This window comes from Vicugna pacos, chromosome 1 (genome assembly GCF_048564905.1).
Source record: "Vicugna pacos chromosome 1, VicPac4, whole genome shotgun sequence".
In the NCBI taxonomy this organism is placed as follows: domain Eukaryota; kingdom Metazoa; phylum Chordata; class Mammalia; order Artiodactyla; family Camelidae; genus Vicugna; species Vicugna pacos.
In genome coordinates, this window is record NC_132987.1 from 7756835 (window position 1) to 7775055 (window position 18221).

An 18221-nucleotide genomic window follows, 5' to 3' on the forward strand; every position below is an offset into this window, starting at 1 on the left:
ATGAATTATTCAGTTTTCTCCCTGTCAAGGGGGGAGGAGAAAGAGTGGCAATCAAGTCATTCTCAGATAACTAGGGATTTAAGGTGAGATTCTCTACAGATCATTATATTCAAAGAGAAGACATGGGTCAAGGATATTAGTGGAACCATCTTCACATTTGGGGGAGGTTCTGGAGCACAATACTACAGATGTTGTCCCTTGACTGAAGCTTGGTTGTAGAAGAAAGTGTCATGTGGGTTGTAGAAAGTGTCATGTGGGGAAGCATCCCAGTCATGGTCCTTGGGGTCTGCTTTTATTTGAACACATGTTTATGGAACATCCGCTGTTGGCCATGCCTACGCTGGATTCCATGTAGAGAATATGATGCAACACCATCCCCGACAAAGTTCAGGGACACTGACCCTTAACGTTTTAAAAACATCTTGGCAAGTGCTCTAGCAATGTTATGAAAATGGAGGTGATGAGAATTCCAGTAGAAGCAATTAGGGAAGACAGTCAAGAGGTGATATCATTTGAGTTGATTCATAGTGCCTGGGTAATGGATTTTACAAGGCAAAGCAAGGTTAGGGAGGATACTCCGAATAAAAGCCTACTTGACAATGAGGGCATGCTCTGTGATGGGGGAGGCTGTGTGATGGCAGGTGTTTATGAGAGTAGAGTGGGTGGAAATCAGACCTGGCACGTTGAAGTTGGAACAATATTGTGAAGGGCTTGGGAAATCACAATGAAGAGTTTGACCCTGTGGGTCATAGGTCACAGATTGCACACAGAGATCAGGAAGGAAATGTAAAAGAGCAACATGGATGAAGTAGTGACTGTGGAAGCCTGGGGAGGAAGAACCCTTCCAAGGAAGGTAGCTGAGACTTCATTCCCACCGATGATTTTTCTAGTCTATGAATCCCTGCTGCCAGATATCCCAATTTTCAGGGAGAAGGCTAAAAATCTCATTTTTAAAATGTGAGCTCTCATGATACTAAATGCTAGAAACTAGTAAAAGAAAAATTGGGGAGACAACTGGGGGCCAAGAAAGCAAGTCTTAAGGTTTGTGTCTGTTCACATGCCAGTGGCTTGTAACAAGGGAAGGTGATAAATGGGAACCCACAAATATTTATACTCAAGGAGCTGACTCAGTTGTACAGAAGATGACACTTGAGCAGCTGGTTGGACGGCTGGAGCCTGAGAGATGAAAGCTTGAGCCCAGGCCGTTGGGGCTCGGTGTGGGGGCAGAAGAGGGAGTGGAGAGGAGAGCCTTGAAGCACCTGCTGACTTCTGGACGCAGGGATGAGGGTGTGATGTCGTCACAGTGACACCCAGGGGGTTGGAGGCTGTTAACTGAATTGAGGAGACTGTAAAAGGAGCTTCTGTCATGTGCCTGCTGGGCTACGATTTTGCTTTTTACCATTTGAATCGACATTTGCTTTTTAACATATATTTTATACCTGTACCTTCTCTATGTTCCTGGAAGAAATTTGAAGTCAAGAGAATAGACTTTTTTCTTAAACCAAATAAATGACCCTCTCTCCTTCTTCCCGTTCACACTCCAAGACGAACGTGGGCGTTAGCTGCTGGATTTCAAGCTCTTCCCCTGTACAGCATTAAGCACGTTGAGGTGGTTGAGCAATGAGCTGAAAGTATTTTAATCCTTGATGGATGGCAGAAGAAGAGGAATTTATGAGTCCAATTCTTTTTGAGTTTGAAGGTAATGATTCTTGCCTTTTCTGCCTCCGCTTTTTTCTCTTGCATTTTACATTTTGCGACAGTGAGTCAGACACGCTATTATTCTACTTAGCAGCCTTGGCATCAGCAGCAGATTTGCATGAATCGAGGACAAGATGCTTCTTTGTTATTTTCCTCCATTTGAAGTGGTATTTTATTGCAGCATAGGTTTTAGGTGGTCTCTCCGTTAGAACTTTGAATTCTGTAGGGATCTTCTACATTGTCCGTTGATCTGCTTAGAGGATCATTGGAATAGCCTGATATTTTGGATGGTGCATGTGACACAGAGAGGTGAGTGGATTACTTCACACCACTCTGTGCACATATGGAAGAGCCGAATCTACAGCGGACTCCCAACTGACACACTGAATCTGCTAGGGAGATGCTTCCCAAACGTCTCCTATGCAGAAAGCTGTGTTGTTATCCAGCCAAAGTTAGGACCCCTGCTTGTACCTGACGTTGTCAAAGTTCAGGCTTACTTTTCCTTTTCTATTGCTCCACACTCAGGCTTTTACTTCTGCACCAAGCAAATTGGATCAGTTCTCAATACATCGAGCAAAATCTCTAGTCTAAGATATGGTAGACTCAGTGGGATTTTTAGGTAACTTGCAACATGAGCAGCAAGTAGAAACTTCTGTCATTTTCACATGTCCCTAGATGGCCACCAAGAGTGGAGAATCCTGTCCTGTCTTCCCATCTCAAGTTCTCTGAAATGGTCTACCCAGGATTTGTGGGACTGAAGCAGTCTCTCCAGTCTGTCCCAGCACTACCTTCCTCGTGCCTCTGCAAGGAGTGAGCAGTTAGACAGGAACTGTGTGCTTGGGACTGAACAGCAGTCGTGCACACCTGGGGAGACTGTCAGGTAGTAGGTGGCTTTGATGCTTTCACTGCTGGGCGGCTGGCAAGTTGGCAGAGAATGGGAAACAGAGTCGATTCCTTCCCTTTAATGAGATGGCCGTATTCCCTTAACGTTCTTTCATTTGAGAAAAATTTAAAATATCAAAGTTAACATTTTTTTGGTCAGGTAAAATATGCACATGGTAAAAAAATTCAAATTGTATATTTAGTATTTCTTAAATAATAGCAGGAGCGCTAGAAAGGAAGAATAAAAGAGAGAGTTTACTCCCAGTCCTGCCACTGACTTATTTGTTACCACGGGGTTAATTAGGATACTTTTGTGTTTGAGTCTCTTCACCTGAAACCTAGAAATGGGAAACTTTGTCTAATCACTCTTTAGAGTTGTTGTGAGACCTGAATCTAATGGATGTGTGAAAATGCTTTAAGGGCATGGAGATGAAAGGATTTTGTTACAGTTTCTTTCCTCTTATCTCATTTGAGGACCCAGCCAATATAGAGTGTGTGCTTGGTGGAGGCTGGGTGATGATGAAGAGCTTTGAATTATTAACTCAATTCTCAAAATAGTTCGATCAGATAAGTACTGTTATTTCACTTTTCCAGTGAGAAAATGGAGGCACAGAGAAGCTAAGCAACTTTCAAGGTTCATATGCATGGTAATTAGTAGCAAATCTGATATAAAACTAGTCTCTTTTTCTCCTTTTCTCTCCCTCACTTTCTCTCTCTCTGTATGCGTATATATGTATAAATCTACCTATTATCTATCTATCTCTATCTATCTATCCATCCATCCATCTATCATCTATCTATCAAATGATTGTAGCCACCTGCTCTTTTACTTACTATTTTATGCTAAACATTCTGCTTATGTCATTAAACATTCCTTTAAAACGTATTTTCTGATGATTTCAAAATATATCATCTGTCTGCAGAGGAGATCCTTAACCAATTCCTATCTGCTTGGCATTTGTCTTGATTTTTTTTTGTCATTTATGCATAAGGCAAATTTCCTAGTTGACAGATCTGTGTGGGCATTTCTGATGATTTCCTTAGGGAAAAAAAAATCCAGAGATGGAATTACTATGTCAAAGAGTATGGGCACTTTTAAGGCTCTTGATATGTATATTGCCAACACCTCCTCAGGAAAGGTTGTGCCAATGTATTCTCCCTCCAGAACTCTATATTCTGTTCTCATGAAGATGGCAGGGCAATTACAGAAGGCTAGATTAGGACCTTAAAGATCAACACGTGTATCTGCATGTGCACTTGCTCACGTGCATGGTAGACAAGGAAACAGAAGGTGGATACCTTGTCCAAGGGCACAGGGCAGATTAATGGCTGAATCCAAGTGATATTGGTTAATGATAAGTAATAGACGGGGTAGGAAATGCCTGCGTGGGAGTGAAAAATCATCTTTCAGCCATTTTGCAGTCTCATTATAAAATGTCATCCTTCCATTTTCTGGTTACTTTGTTCTGATGACCTCAGGGACTAGCCCGCCTTGTTAGAGCTAAATCAATTGTGTGCCAAGCAGCAATGTGAAATGGCATTGGGAAGTCTGGGAGGAGGGCTGGGGAGAGGTCAGCTCCCTGTAACTCTTCTGGGGCTGTGTATCTATAGAGTGAACACCAGTCATTTAAAAAATGACGATTTGTTGTACAACCTAATAACAACATGAATGAAAATAAAAATTAAATTTAAAAACACCTACAATTCTGCCATGACAGATAAAATTGTTTTTTCATATTCTTCATATAAATTACACTTTTGATGCAGTTTTGATTAGGCCACAGATACAACTTTGTATTACTCTTTTCACATCTCAAATCTTAGTTTTGAAAAACATTTTGCAAACTCTTCCTGTCAAGTTGTATTTTTAACAGCTTCCCAGTTGAGTATCTTGCCCTGTTTAATTAAGCATTCCCTCCTTGTGACCATTTAGGTTATTTCCCAGTTTTCAGTATCATTAAATAGGTGGCCAAGACATCTAGACTATGTGTATGTATTTCCCCTCTTAGTCAACATCATTTGTAAGTCCTCAGAAGGAGATTAACTACCTTAAAAAATCTGAACATTTTTAATGGGCTTTAATACATGCTGCAAAGTGCTTTCCAGGGTGGTTGGGTAACTAGATTAAGTCAATATACATTACAAAGCATTTTTAGATGCAAGGATTTGTTTAAAAATTTTTTAAGTCGTCCAAGCCAACTCTAGCTTCTGTCTTGAGAGCCATGGCTGTCAGCCTCATAGAGGATTTGCTCATAAACATCCTTGGTTGCATGACTGTCATTTTTGTCCAACCTGGGGAGAATGCTACAAGATGAATGGCTGTTTAACCAGTTCCATTCCCAAACTTAGTGGTCTCTTAGCTGACCTCCATAGGTTTCCTCCTGGAGAGGTGCTGCGTAAGGCTTCCTGATTTGTAGGGGTTGAGGGTAGACCTCCTCAATTTATATATTTCTTTGTTCTCTCTCATTCTGGGCATAAAGACCCCTGCTTATTTGAATTGGAATTAGTTCAGTGCTTTCTAGGTCCATCCTGAGTTCAATAAACAGCCAACAACTGGCTTACTGGCTAGAGTACCATTCTGATTGTTTCTTTCATATAATTAAGTAGTTTTGATCGGACCCTTCCTGTAAAAAACCCAAAAATTTCTCGAGCATATTTCACCAAACTGCCTCATTGGGTAGATACTGTTAGCAGAAATTGGGAGGCAGGGAGTTTGGGGAGAGAGAATGAACTCAATTTTGTTATTCAGTTGAGGAAGATGAGGATGTCTAATGAAGGTGCTGGGCGTGTAGAAAGCAGACTTGATACGTTGGGAATCTGTGGTAGGAGAAAATGAAATTTGGAAATCACAGAGAGGTAGTAGGTGAAGTGCTTGTGTGCCTTAAGAAGAGAAATAAAAAAGAGGCATTATAGGATAGAGGTTACGAAAGTGAGCTCAGAGGTCAGATGGACATGGGTTAAAAACATGGTTCTCCATCTTATTTTGTGTCCTTGGGCGTTTAACCTTCAAGCCTCAGTTTTCATATCTACATAATGGGGGTAATAACATCTACCTCACTGTGTGGATGTGAGGATTGAATGAGATGCAATTTATTAAGATCGATGAATGTCAGCTATTGTTATTGTTGTAAGACTGATGGCACAACATGTGTAGGTTGTCATAGGAGGAGTCAGCAGAAGACAAAGAATAAATGGTCAAAGAGAGAAAAAAAATTAAACTAGTAATATTCAGGAAGCCAGGGAAAGAGGGACTCTCAGAAAGGAAGAAATGAGCAACAGAGTCAAATCTGAGACAGAAGCCAATGAAAGTCAAGACCAGAAAAGGTTTTTCAATTTGGGGATCGCTGAGTCTCCTATGACTCCCAAGAGAATGTCTTCAGTAGCAAAATTGGGCAGAAATTACTTTGTAGACATTAGTGAGCAGTAGGAAGTATTTCCTAGGACCTACTGTACTCAAAATAGATCAGATGTATTGCCAAAGACGTGAAACAGTTAGCCTTATTGTGGACTTCGATTTTACATGTGCGCTCTCGTCCTACGTGCACCAAAAGCCGGGGACTTCCACGGTCCTATGAAGCCGAGATGTGCTACTGGCTGCAGCCGTCCTTGTACCCTGGCTTACAATGTCAACCTCTGACTTAGAAGCAGGTATATTTTCAGCTGCTTATAGGATGACACATCAGTAGGCAGAGATTGGGTTCAGCACATTTACAAAGAGTTGATGGCATTTAGCTGTTAGGTACCTACCACATGTGCTCCTCATAGAGCTCGTTCACCTGCAATTAAAAGGAAAGGATGTCAAGTTAAATCCACCCAATGTCTCCATTGTGGGGGGCCTGTCAAAAGAATTATTCATTGGGAGTAGCTTTCCATCCTGTTTTTCCTCTGGTTTTATTACCTCTCTGGCAGTCATGAAGATGGGTTTCTATTTTTTTTTTGATACAAATTCTCATAGGATAAAATGATTCAACTTTAAATGGAAATAAGAGCTAAAAGCAAATTGCAGGTTTTCCTGAATGACACAGGGCTATGGCAGGCATACCATTTTTTATAATTTCAGAGAATTTGATCTAAACACAAGGAAATAAGAAACCAACCAGAACCATTTCAGTTTTGGAAAAACAATCGAAATCTCTGTCTCTCTGATCTTTGTCCTCAGAATCTTATCCTGGGTTCAAAATATTTTAGACTTTGAGTACCTGTCTGTACTAACATTTGCTATGGCCCCATCTTCGATTGCCCCTGGAGGTGGTTCCTCATTTTGCTGCCACTAACCCAAGACACTGCAGATACTTCTGCTCAGATGCTAAGTCACCTAGAACAAGCTCCGTGAAGTGGTTTGATACTGACAGAACGTATAATTAGTAGCTAGCCTTGTGAAAGGATAAGGGGGCCAGGAACATTTTCTGCATGAGATGACTGGCATTTCGCAAGGAAGTTGTACTTCTTTTAAAATACAGGAAACGGTATCAAGAAGTTCTGGGCACAGCTCTCCCCTTGTTGCTGGCAAAGTGTCTGCAGTTGCAGGCTGAGTTCTAGTGTTTATTGGTCCAATGAAAAGCCGTCTTGCTAATTTTCTAATCACATGTAGAACTCTCACCTCAAAGCCACCATCATAAATTGGTTTACCGGTCAAGCCACAATTTTCTTTCCAGAGAGAGATTTAAGTCTTCATGGTCGGCATCGATGAGTGACTCTTTCAGAGGTTGATTGGGAAGTGAAATAATAGCTCAAAGAAGGAACCAGACACACGTTTGTAGAATTCACTGTTATGCGCCAGGTCCTGTTTGGTGTCTTGTGGCGGGATCTCTCCTGACCCTCGATAGAACAAGGAGGCATTGGTTGAAATTGGTACCAGGAACCCCTTCAATAGTCCTGATTCCTGCAGTTTAACTGGGAGAAAGAGGCAGTTTTACTTGAAGCACATGAGACCTTTATTCCCCCAAAATGCACACAGACATCCCTTCTCACCCAGTTCAGGGAATCCTTTATAACAATTGATATGATAGGTTGGAATTGGTGGTGCCAGGCTGTGCTGGCTTGCTGACATAAGTATTTGGTCCTCACATTATTTAAAAAAAGTTTTAGACTGCTGCCTGTATTTAAAAACTTGGAGATTTCCCACATAAATTTTGATTTGTGCCTTTTGAAAAAGTTGGATGATCTGACAATATGAGGCTGAAGTCCCTTAGGTCACTGATAATTGGAGTTGGGTACCAGTTGTCCCCATTAGATGACCTGAATGCCTCCTGTGGAGCATTAGTGTTGGAAATCCTTATTTCCGTAGAACAGATCTCTCTTTATCTATCTCCTTCTAATTCACCTTCTCCCAATGATCACATTATCCCATAGCTCATAGCTAATAATGGGAGCCATTAGTATGACAGAGAAAAGGATAAATAATTCCATTATTATATGTAGGGTTTTGCTCAGAATTTTATCCCTAGGTCCTTGAGATATTAACATGTTTGCCATAGCCAATCAGTGCATTAAATATGTCCTCTCTGGATCAGGGTTCTGCTTCTGTTATCTTGGCTCCAGGGCTGATACCCAGAGTAGTAATGTCTTATCCAACATTTAGCATCAAAACATCTAAGACAAAGGTAATGTTTAAGTCACATTGATCAAGCAAATACTTGGACCACATCTGTATCCTAAGCATAGCAGTCTAACACGTGTCCTGAGACAGAAAGGAATGCAGGATGTCACACAGGGTGCAGACTGAACAGCGGGGCGGGTTTGAGACAGCCAAGGGTGCCAATGGAGTTTACTCTGATTAAACTCCAAGAATCTCCATTTTTAAGCCCTCTTAGTATCATGATTACCACAGTTTCCACTTTCCAGTTTAGGAAGTTTAGGAAGTGCAGGTAACCTGACCTGGAGACCGTGAGCTGGGACAATACCTGTCCGTGTCTATATCGACATCAAGGTCTATGTCTGTGTATGTCTATGCCTATGGCTGTGTGTGTTGTGTGACTATATATGTGTATGTGTATGTCTGTGTCTCCGACTGTGTCTATGTCTCCATGTCTACGCCTATGTCTATCTATATAATGTATTTTTAGCTACTTTTATGTGGTATAATATGTATGCACACACAATATTTATCTGTTTAAATCACATTGATTGTCAGACTTAAGACTTAAAAATAGGGTCACCACCAGCAACACATTCGCCACCTTCAGCATCTGCAGTCTCCCAGTGGCAATAATGAGCATAGGCGATATGATGCCCGGGTAACAGCTCAGAGAAGAGAACTTGAGCCGGTTGCCAGAAATGAGCCTGCAAATGGGGCTTTCCCTCTACCCTTGTAAGAGTTGGAAGTGTTATTAAAAAATGTATCACGGGGTCATGTCATGAGACCTTGACACGCACTGGCCCATTGGCATTTTAAATCCCATTGGAGTCCGGGCTTGTGTTCAGGCTCTCCCACGGGAAACAGGGAGTTCCAGCTTTGTTTACCAAACCCTGAAGTCTAAAAGAATCTAACATCAAAGGAGTGCAGGGTCCGAGCGAGCAGTAAAAGCACCATCTAGGGTAGTTAAGGGGAGGAAGGATACATTGGTTGCAGACTCCTAGCCCTCAAGCTGGATGCCAAGTAGCTCTCACTTCAATTTGTTAGAATGTCTTTTTACAGTAAGCCTTTCTGACACCTAGGACATCAGACTCTGTCCGTGAAGAGGACTGTTTTTGTCAAAGGACAGAGTGTGAGTATTGACACTGCCTTTATCAGCAGTATAACTCTGGGCCATTGCCTTAACCTCTTTCACACGGAGTTTTCTTATCTACAAAATGAGGGTGATAAGCACACTCTGTAAGGCATGTAATTATGGTACCTCCTTGATAGGATTATTGCCATATTTAAATAAGGCAAAGCATATAAAGCAATTAGTACTGGGCTTTTCACACGTGAGAATTTATAAATTTTAGTTGCTACCCTTTTTTATTTACCCTAAGGATGGAAGAAAAGGACTGACTCCTAGATGGTACACCCAGGACTGCCCTTGCTGACTTTGACATCTTTCCAGTCTCAGTACCTCCCTGAGATACAACCCTAGGGTCTCCTCAGGGTAGGAGTCACGAGGTGGGACACCAGCATGGCCACTCTGTGGGCTAGGAGGAGCCATTATCACTGCATCTGCCACCATCCACATCCTCACCTTGGAGGATTCAGGGCCATAGCCTCTTTTGGGTCCAGGGATCAAATCTGTGTCCTTTTTTGTCTCACATACTGCAAGTAAATTTGCTTCTGCTTTAGAAGCCTCGGTGTGGATAATTAATTTCACTTGTCCTCTTGGGAGCAGAAGAGAGATGAGGGAATGAGCTGGTTCATGCTGCAGTGCACAGTCCTTCCTATGAGCTTGGCTCTCCATTGAAGACTTTGAGTTTCGTAGCCCATTACCATGGTACCTTAAACTTGCTTACAAACAGATGACCACATGGTGGTTTCATGGGTGTAAACAGCTATCAAAATTCATCAAATTGTACCATGCTACTTCCTCCCTTCTTCCCTCCTTCCCTTCTCCCTCCCTTCCTTCCACCTGGTGCATATTAAAGTTAGAAAGGCAGGAACTCAACGTAAGTATTATGTCAACCAAGCTTATTCCCCTGTAGGATACAGGAAAGTATTTCTCATCTCTGCCAACTTCAGTTGGTCTTAGCAATACTAATAAGGTACTTTTATTTTGTTTTAAAGAGGCTTTTAGAAGCATCCCTGTCCATCCATTGTCTTCACTAATTCCCCACTTTAGTGAGGCCAGTAACTTTACCCACTGGTTTCCTCGCACTTCCTGAATGTGGGAGAGAAGCGGTGGTGCGTTTGGACTTACACGGCAACACACATGTTATCTAGGTGATTGAGAATGTTCGGTATGAAGACTGAGGAATAAACGTACTCTCTCATGGACCTACTAGGAATCTCCTAAAACACGTTTCATGCAGGTATAACAATTCTTAGCTTTTAAAAGAAAAAAATGAGCCCGACTCTGCCTCCTGCTTCTAAATGGTTTCTAGAAGGGTTGGATGTCCGTTAATTAAGAAAAACACTGGTTTACTTCGTCAAGATCATTGACGGGTCTGTTTCCCAGCAGGAGACATTTCCTTCCTCCCTACCACTTTCCTTTTATTTATATTGAAGCTTTGATCAATTTGGGGAGTGCGGGAGTAGAAGGAAGACATCTGGCAATGTATTTTCCAGCAAAGGTTGAGAATTTTATCTGAGGAATCCTCCTAGCCTGGTTTTGAACCGCTTGCATCGTCTCTCCAGGAGTAGGTGTTCTCAAGAGGGTGGAGCCAGATGTGAACACTTTGGTCCATACTTTATTCCTCCATGGGTGCTCCTTTCATCTTCAATCCAGGCACGATTTAAGAAATTCTTGCATTCAGGGTGAGCCAGTGACTTGAGGAAACGAGTCTCCAAATCCTTGCTTGGGTCCTGCTCATTTAAGACTAACATTTTTAGGTTTAGGAACTGACTCTAAGGCACCATATTATTTTTTAGGAAACGATTATCTCTTGCCCAAATCTAACTTCCAAGGAATTGGATTAATGGGCCAATTTATGAAAATTTCTTCGTGGAGCTGGGAAGGAGGGAGTTGGGAGGAAAATAGATTAAGACAGATGAAGAATATGAGACGTCTTAGAAAGCAAGATGGACATTTCCAGTTGGGACTTGCAATGTGCCCTCGGCTTGGCTGTGTTAGCTTTTAAGCCATATTGTTGTACAAGAGATACAGGAAAGATATTAAAAGTGGTTTCATTCATTGTGTTTACAAAAGAGATGGGAATGTGGGTCCTCACCAAATATTTCTTAGAAAATACGATGTGAACGTCAAAAGGTTGGAGTCTGAAAAAGATTAGGTGGAGTCAAAGCAGCACATTTTAGCTAGAAAAATGTAGTGGATATAGAAAATTTGTATGCTGGATATGAGTGTTTTCTTCTTTTAGATTATAGTACTTTCTGTCATGAGCTATATCAGAACTATTCTGGTGAACTGTGTGACAAGCTGGGGAACATTTGATAAATTACCCATAATCAGGATTGTGATTTTGTGTGTCACGTTCTCAGCCCCGCTGCTTACTCCAGGCACTGCTGTGGTGACCCGTCCTCGCAGAATTTTGACTGGTTTCCTCTAGGAACAACCTGATAGTGTCTTGCGTTGTACTCTATCTGCATAACTCTTGCTTCCTTCCCTGTAGATCAGTTGATATCAAGGAGAACTTCTGCTCGGTGTTCACATACATGCTACATGAAATGTGGCTGAGTCCATGCCTGGAGGGTCACCCATGAACAACGGAGGACAGAAACCCATGGATAAATGCTTCCCTCCTTTGTATCCCAGGTAGACAGTTCTGGAGTGTATTTCATAAATGTTTCCAGAAGATTCTAGAGAATGGAGCACCAACTACCTGTAGTGGTGGGCAGCTCCATAACACATCCTTGGATTTGCTTTCTGTGGATTCTGAAGGTGTTAGCCCATAACCCTGGGTGCTCTGACAGAAGCCACGATAGGATGTAATAGAGGAAGAGAGGACAGAGCAGTCATTTCTTTAATTATGAATCAAAAAATGGCTTCATAGATAAGGCAATGCCTATAGTTGCCAGTGTTACAAATAGAATTGATAAAGGAGTCTGTGGGAAAGTGAGGTTCTTTCTGACAGAGTCTACAGTGTGAGCATAGCCATGGAGCCTTGTCGTAGCTCAGCCTTCTGAGTTAATGGTGAGTACTTCTGGGTTCACAGCGCACAGATGGAACTATGTGGGAGGGGCCAGCAGAAACCCTGCCCATCTGTGCTCATGTTTGTAGAATTAGTTTATTTCTAGTGCTGCGCTGTAAGCCCTCTGTGTGCAGGACTTGCATTTTACATCCATTCTGACTTTATAGCACAGAGTCCAGGGGAGGAGGTGGCTCATCCAAAGCCATCAAAATCAAGTTGCTTGTCAGTCAACATTAAAAGGAACCCATTCACTTGGGGGACACCAAGGAAAGGGGCTAGGAATGTCGACATGAGTCATTTGGTTCAACCTTAAAAATACAAAAAAATGAAGATAATATAACAAATATTGTCTAATTATTTTTAATGAACATTTGAAGACGTTTGCTTTAAAATGGAGCGCATAGTAAAACAGTGAGAGAATTAGTTAAAAGGAATGGAATCCATTTTAATAAACTGCACATTTTGAAATCGGCTAAACTTAGACTACGATCAATTTATGTCAGTTAGTACTTAGACGTAGATCAATTCAGACATCATTCAATCTGCTTTCATTCTAGAAGGCGTATGAATGCACTGAAGTCCTTTCATGGGCCAGAATGCCCAAAACAATGCTCTCACTAGGTTATGAATGGAAAGCTGTCAGATGGCTGAGAAATATCTAGGTAGACCAGAACCCCCTTTTCATCCTAATAATTTATCATCCCTCGCTTATATATTTCATATTGATACTTCCTGGTCTTCAGTGAATGAAACTTTTTTTTTTTTAAAGTCAACACTGATTTACTAATTACAGCATATCCTGGGCTGTTTTTATGCAACTACATAAAGCTCGTAGGTGAGTTCAGTGATGGATGTGACTTTACTACAGACCTGACCAAACACATGCCTTTAGGGTCAGCTATCTTTACTCCTTTTGGTCATGCCACAGAATTGTCTACAGCAGAGCGGAGACTTCTTGAATGCCAATAATTTGCAAACACCGTGATTATCTTCTGCAAAATACCTCTGCAGTTGTCAGAGGGATGGGTTTATAGACTCCTGAATGGCTTTCCTCTCTCTGTTGCCTAAATGTAGGTAGAGGAAATGGGCTTTCTGGAATGGGTACAGCCTGTTGTTTAACATTCTCTTTCTCTCTGCTTCTTTCTCGCCTTCCTCAATTACAGATTTTTCCTCACATGCTAAAGCAGAGTTTAACAACTCCCCACATAGTGAGAGATTGCTGTGTTACCATTTCAAACTCATACATGTTGGAGATCACACTCCTTCCAAATCTGAATTTATTATATTTGCAGTTATTGGATGATTGAGGGTATAATGTGTATATAGCACTGACATTTGTTAATCACTTATGAGAGTGAAATGAAGCAAAATAAAGCATGAGAAAATCACTTGGAAAAAGAAGCAGCAAACCAAGCAAGAGTTTTAATGACAATAATAATCACTGGTACCAGATGGGTTTAAATACATATTTAAAATCACTTATTCTTGGATTTTTGGTGGGCCCACTATCCAGGTAGTATTTGTAATATTTCCATTCTGAAGTCTCAAATGTTTCAATGTTAACAGGAAGAGTAGAAATAGTGGCTATCATCATCATCATCATGGTAGTTTAATGAATCTGCGAGACGTACAAGAGAGTCTTCTGCAATTAGAAAAGTGGTGATCTGAAGCCAGGAACCTCAGTGTTGACAGCCCTGCCTCTTGGACAACGCACAGAACTTGTGTAACGGTTATTCACTTGTCCTCTTTTGAACCGGCAGGTTTAGAGATGCTGGTATATAAATATCCCTGCTCTTGCCTTACTTTGAAGGCTTTAACAGAATACAAAAAACAGCTGACACAGGAAAATGAGGAATAAGAAGGAAACAGAGAAGGCAACAGACGTGAAAGCAACAACTTCTTTGCCTACAGATGACTTCCTGTATCATCTTCCCACCAGGAATTCCAGGGCAAATAGACCCCACCTGTCAGACAACTGGAGACGTATCCTTGTATTTCTGTGTGACTCACAAAGATGGAGGGTTAGAGCAGAAAGATTTTTGGAGACAAACGCCCTGAGTTCAAATCCTGGCTCCACCAGTGACTTCTGGCTGACCCTTTAAACCCTTTATTTCTTGAGTTGCTGGACCCCTGGCTCCTCTGGTTCCTCTTTCTCCTCCGAATTTACTATGGCTTTCAGAGTTTGCTTTGCTGGTAGCCAGGAGTCCATGGCAGGTCATTTCAGCCATTCTTCTCAACACCCCCCGCCTCTGTACCTGCCTGACCTGTATTCAGCCTGCAGACAGAGGTCCATCTAAATACGCGCTTTCTCAGTCCTGGGATGCTCACTGCAGCTGGAAGGAGGAATCCCCGCACACTGCCCTGTTGCAGAACTTGCCTCTCAGCCGGGTTCCCAGGACCACTTGAAACTTCACCTTGATACCTCAGTGATTTCCTGTTCCCATTGCCCACAGTGGGTTGCTCTCCTAAGTGCTCACCACTCTTCTGAATTTCCAGGTCCCGCTGTTTCATGTTTAGTAGATCGTCTTTTTTTTTTTTTAACATTTTTTATTGATTTATAGTCATTTTACAATGTTGTGTCAAATTCCAGTATTCAGCCAAATTTTTCAGTCATTCATGGACATATGCACACTCATTGTCACATTTTTTAGTAGATTGTCTTGACTCCGATTGCTTAGAGAGGATGGTGTTCTCAGGCAGAAACTCTTTAGCCTTCTGTTAAGAACATGAAAAATCACACCTGAACCACCTCATTGTCTTCCCTCCTGCCTCAGAGGGAGAGGTAGGCTCAGCCCTTCTGTGTTCTTGATAAGATCTCCTTTTTTCTTTTTTCCTCCAGAATAATGGTCCTTATCCTTCTCCCTCCCACGTCCCCACCGTCTCTTTTTCAATTGGTATTTCCTTCACAGCCTAAAACGTCTTCAAAGAAAGAATGCCTTCATCAACTCCGCACTCCACTTTAACTTCTGTCCCATTACTCTCCCTTCTTGCTCAGCAGAGTTGATTCCCACCTCAAACGTCATGGTTTCAAATGTCTATTGGCGCCCAGAGGGGTAATAATGACAGTGAGTGAGGAGGGTGGAAGGTAGGGTCATTGTGGGCTCATTTTTGTCAGAAATAGACACTCTATTCTGCCCTTTGCTGTCATTTGGGAATGGGGGTCCAGTTTGTCCAAAACATCTGATTTTTTTCCTAAGAAAATCCAGAAATCTGGATTTCTATTAGAAATTTATCAGTGTTTAAAACACTATACAGTCTAATCAGGGAAAAAAATTGAAACTATGTATGGTGTTGGACATTAACTAGACTTACTGTGGGGATCATTTTGCAATATATATAAATATTGAATCCTTATATCAGACACCTGAAACTAATATAATGTTACGTGTCACTTATACCTCAATTAGAAAAAAAGAATAAAGGATGAAAATTATTTTAACAATTGAAAAAAAAAACACTGTACAGTCTTAATAAAGTACATAGGTGAGCTGAATTTGGATTTCTGACCCCAGTTTTAAATTCTTGGCCTACACTGCCTTGATTCCTCATCTCAATTTATCAACCTACTACAGTCAGTTTCCTGTCTTTACCAGTCCTTGAAAACTGCTTAGGACTAGCCCTTCTCAAAGGTTGATGTGCCCACGAATTTTCTGGGAATTCTGGTAGAATATGAGAATGAATTCTGATTCAGTAAGATCTGGGGAAAGGCCTGAGTTTTGCCTTTCTAGCAAACTCCCATGTCATGCTGCTGGTCCCTGGACCACACTTTGAGAAGCAAGGCTTCAGAGCACCTGCTCAGCTTTAGAGATTTATCCTGAGATAAACCATTAAGCATCTCCCCTCCTCCACCATTACTGGACTTGACACTCTCTATTTCAGGGCACTTCCTGTATCCTCACCCAACCTCCATAAAGGTGACTGTAATTCTTCATTTCATTTGCGTGTTTATCTGCCTGCCTATTGGTCTATAAGCTCCTTCATGGCAAGGCCCAGGTCTCGCTTACACCTGTTTTTCCGAAGCACTCCTGTAGTGCCAGGAAGACAGTAAGTACTTAACAATCTGTCCATCTGCTCTCATCTCCTGTCAGGCATTCTCTAGGAGTGTGTGCGCAAGTGTTTCTTCTCTCAGGAGTTAGGTTGCAAGGGGAAGGTTTATTATTATTATTATTGTTATTGTTGTTGTTATTATTATATTTATTGAAGTATAGTCAGCTACAGTGTGTCAATTTCTGGTGCACAGCATAATATCCCAGTCATGCATATACATACATATATTAGTTTTCATATTCTTTTTTTATTAAAGGTTACTACAAGACATTGAATATAGTTCCCTGTACTCTAAAGTAGAAACTTACTGTTTATCTGTTTTATATATAGTAGTTTGTATCTGCAAATCTTGAACTCCCAGTTTATCCCTTTCCCCCTCTTTCTCCCTGGGTAACCATAAGTGTTTGTTATGTCTGCAAATCTGTTTCTGTTTTATAGATGAGTTCATTAGTGTCCTCTTTTTTTTTCCCTAAAGATTCCACATATGAGTGATATCATATGGTATTTTTCTTTCTCTTTCTGGCTTATTTCACTTAGAATGATGATCTCCAGGTCCATCTATGTTGCTGCAAATGGCATTATTTTATTCTTTTTAATGGCTGAGTAGTATTCCATTGTATAAATGTACCACAGCTTCTTTATCTGGTCACATGTCAGTGAACATTTAGGTTGTTTCCATGTCTTGGCTATTGTAAATAGTGCTGCTGTGAACATTGGGGTGCATATATCTTTTCAAATTAAAGTTCCCTCTGGATATACACCCAGAAGTGGGATTGCAGGATCATACGGTAGGTCTATTTTTAGTTTTTTGAGGAACCTCTACACTGTTTTCCATAATGGCTGCACCAAACTGCATTCCCCCCAGCAGTGTAGGAGAGTGGGTTTATTATATTGAAGGCAAAATTCTCCACAGAAACTTCTACCTTGCGATGAGTCCCCAAAGAAGGATTCAGTGCCTTATTCTGATAGATTTTTTTTTTCCTGCCTCATGTTCAAATTGGCCTCATAATGTCATCTTTTCATTTTGTGTTGCCAGTTTGGAAGAAAAACCCCCCAAATTCCTCTAGTTTCTATCTTTCGAGTGTTTCCCACACTTCCCTTCACCCCTTGGAGAGACCCCTGGAAGCCATGTGTGCTCTCCTAGTATGGCTTGGTCAGTATCTCCCAGGGGTTTTCTGCGTTGAAGGCAGCCTGCCCGATGTCTGAGGGGACCTGATCTCCTTTAGAGGAAGGGAGCACAGGGCCTGGAGGAGAGCAGTGCAGGGTAAGGAGTGTGAGTTTTGCCACATTCACAGGCATTTTTCTTTCAGTGGTAACAGGCTTAAGAATACCTCTTTTCTCCCAAGTGGTTTAATACAGTGCAGTGAGGTTCAAAGGACTGCATTCTTTAACCTGGCTTCAGTCTGACTCATCACATCCATCAATCAATCAATCATTGAGTGTTTATGAATAACCGAGCATGTGTCAAACACATACTTAACTGTGTTAAGTACCCAAAATGGTAAGCTATGTCTTTCCTTAACTTCCTGCTTACAAAGTGTAGACACAGCATCTTAAGGAAATCAGCACTGATCTAAGGAAAGGAGATTGATATTTTTTGAGGCTTTAATTTGGCTATTCAAGGAGCTTTATAGACTTTATATTTATTCAGTGGCAACTCTAAAACACCAGCACATAGGTATCGTTAGCCCCACTCTACAGCTGAAGAAATTGCAAAACTCAAAGAAGTCAAATGATTTGTTCAATATGCCAGATTAGTAAGTAGTCCAGCCAGAATTTCAACACAGTTCTGACTGTCCCCAGAATTTGCAGACTTTGCATCACAACCCCTGGCAGGATCCTAATAAAATTTGACAAGGAAAATTGTTAAGTCTTCC

General features: G+C 41.4%; 1 long non-coding RNA gene across 1 annotated transcript in view; it reads left to right on the plus strand.

The window, feature by feature from the left end:
- Window positions 1-18221, plus strand: part of LOC140688810 (uncharacterized) — a 134509-nt gene that overhangs the window by 78176 nt on the left and 38112 nt on the right. The window lies entirely within an intron of this gene.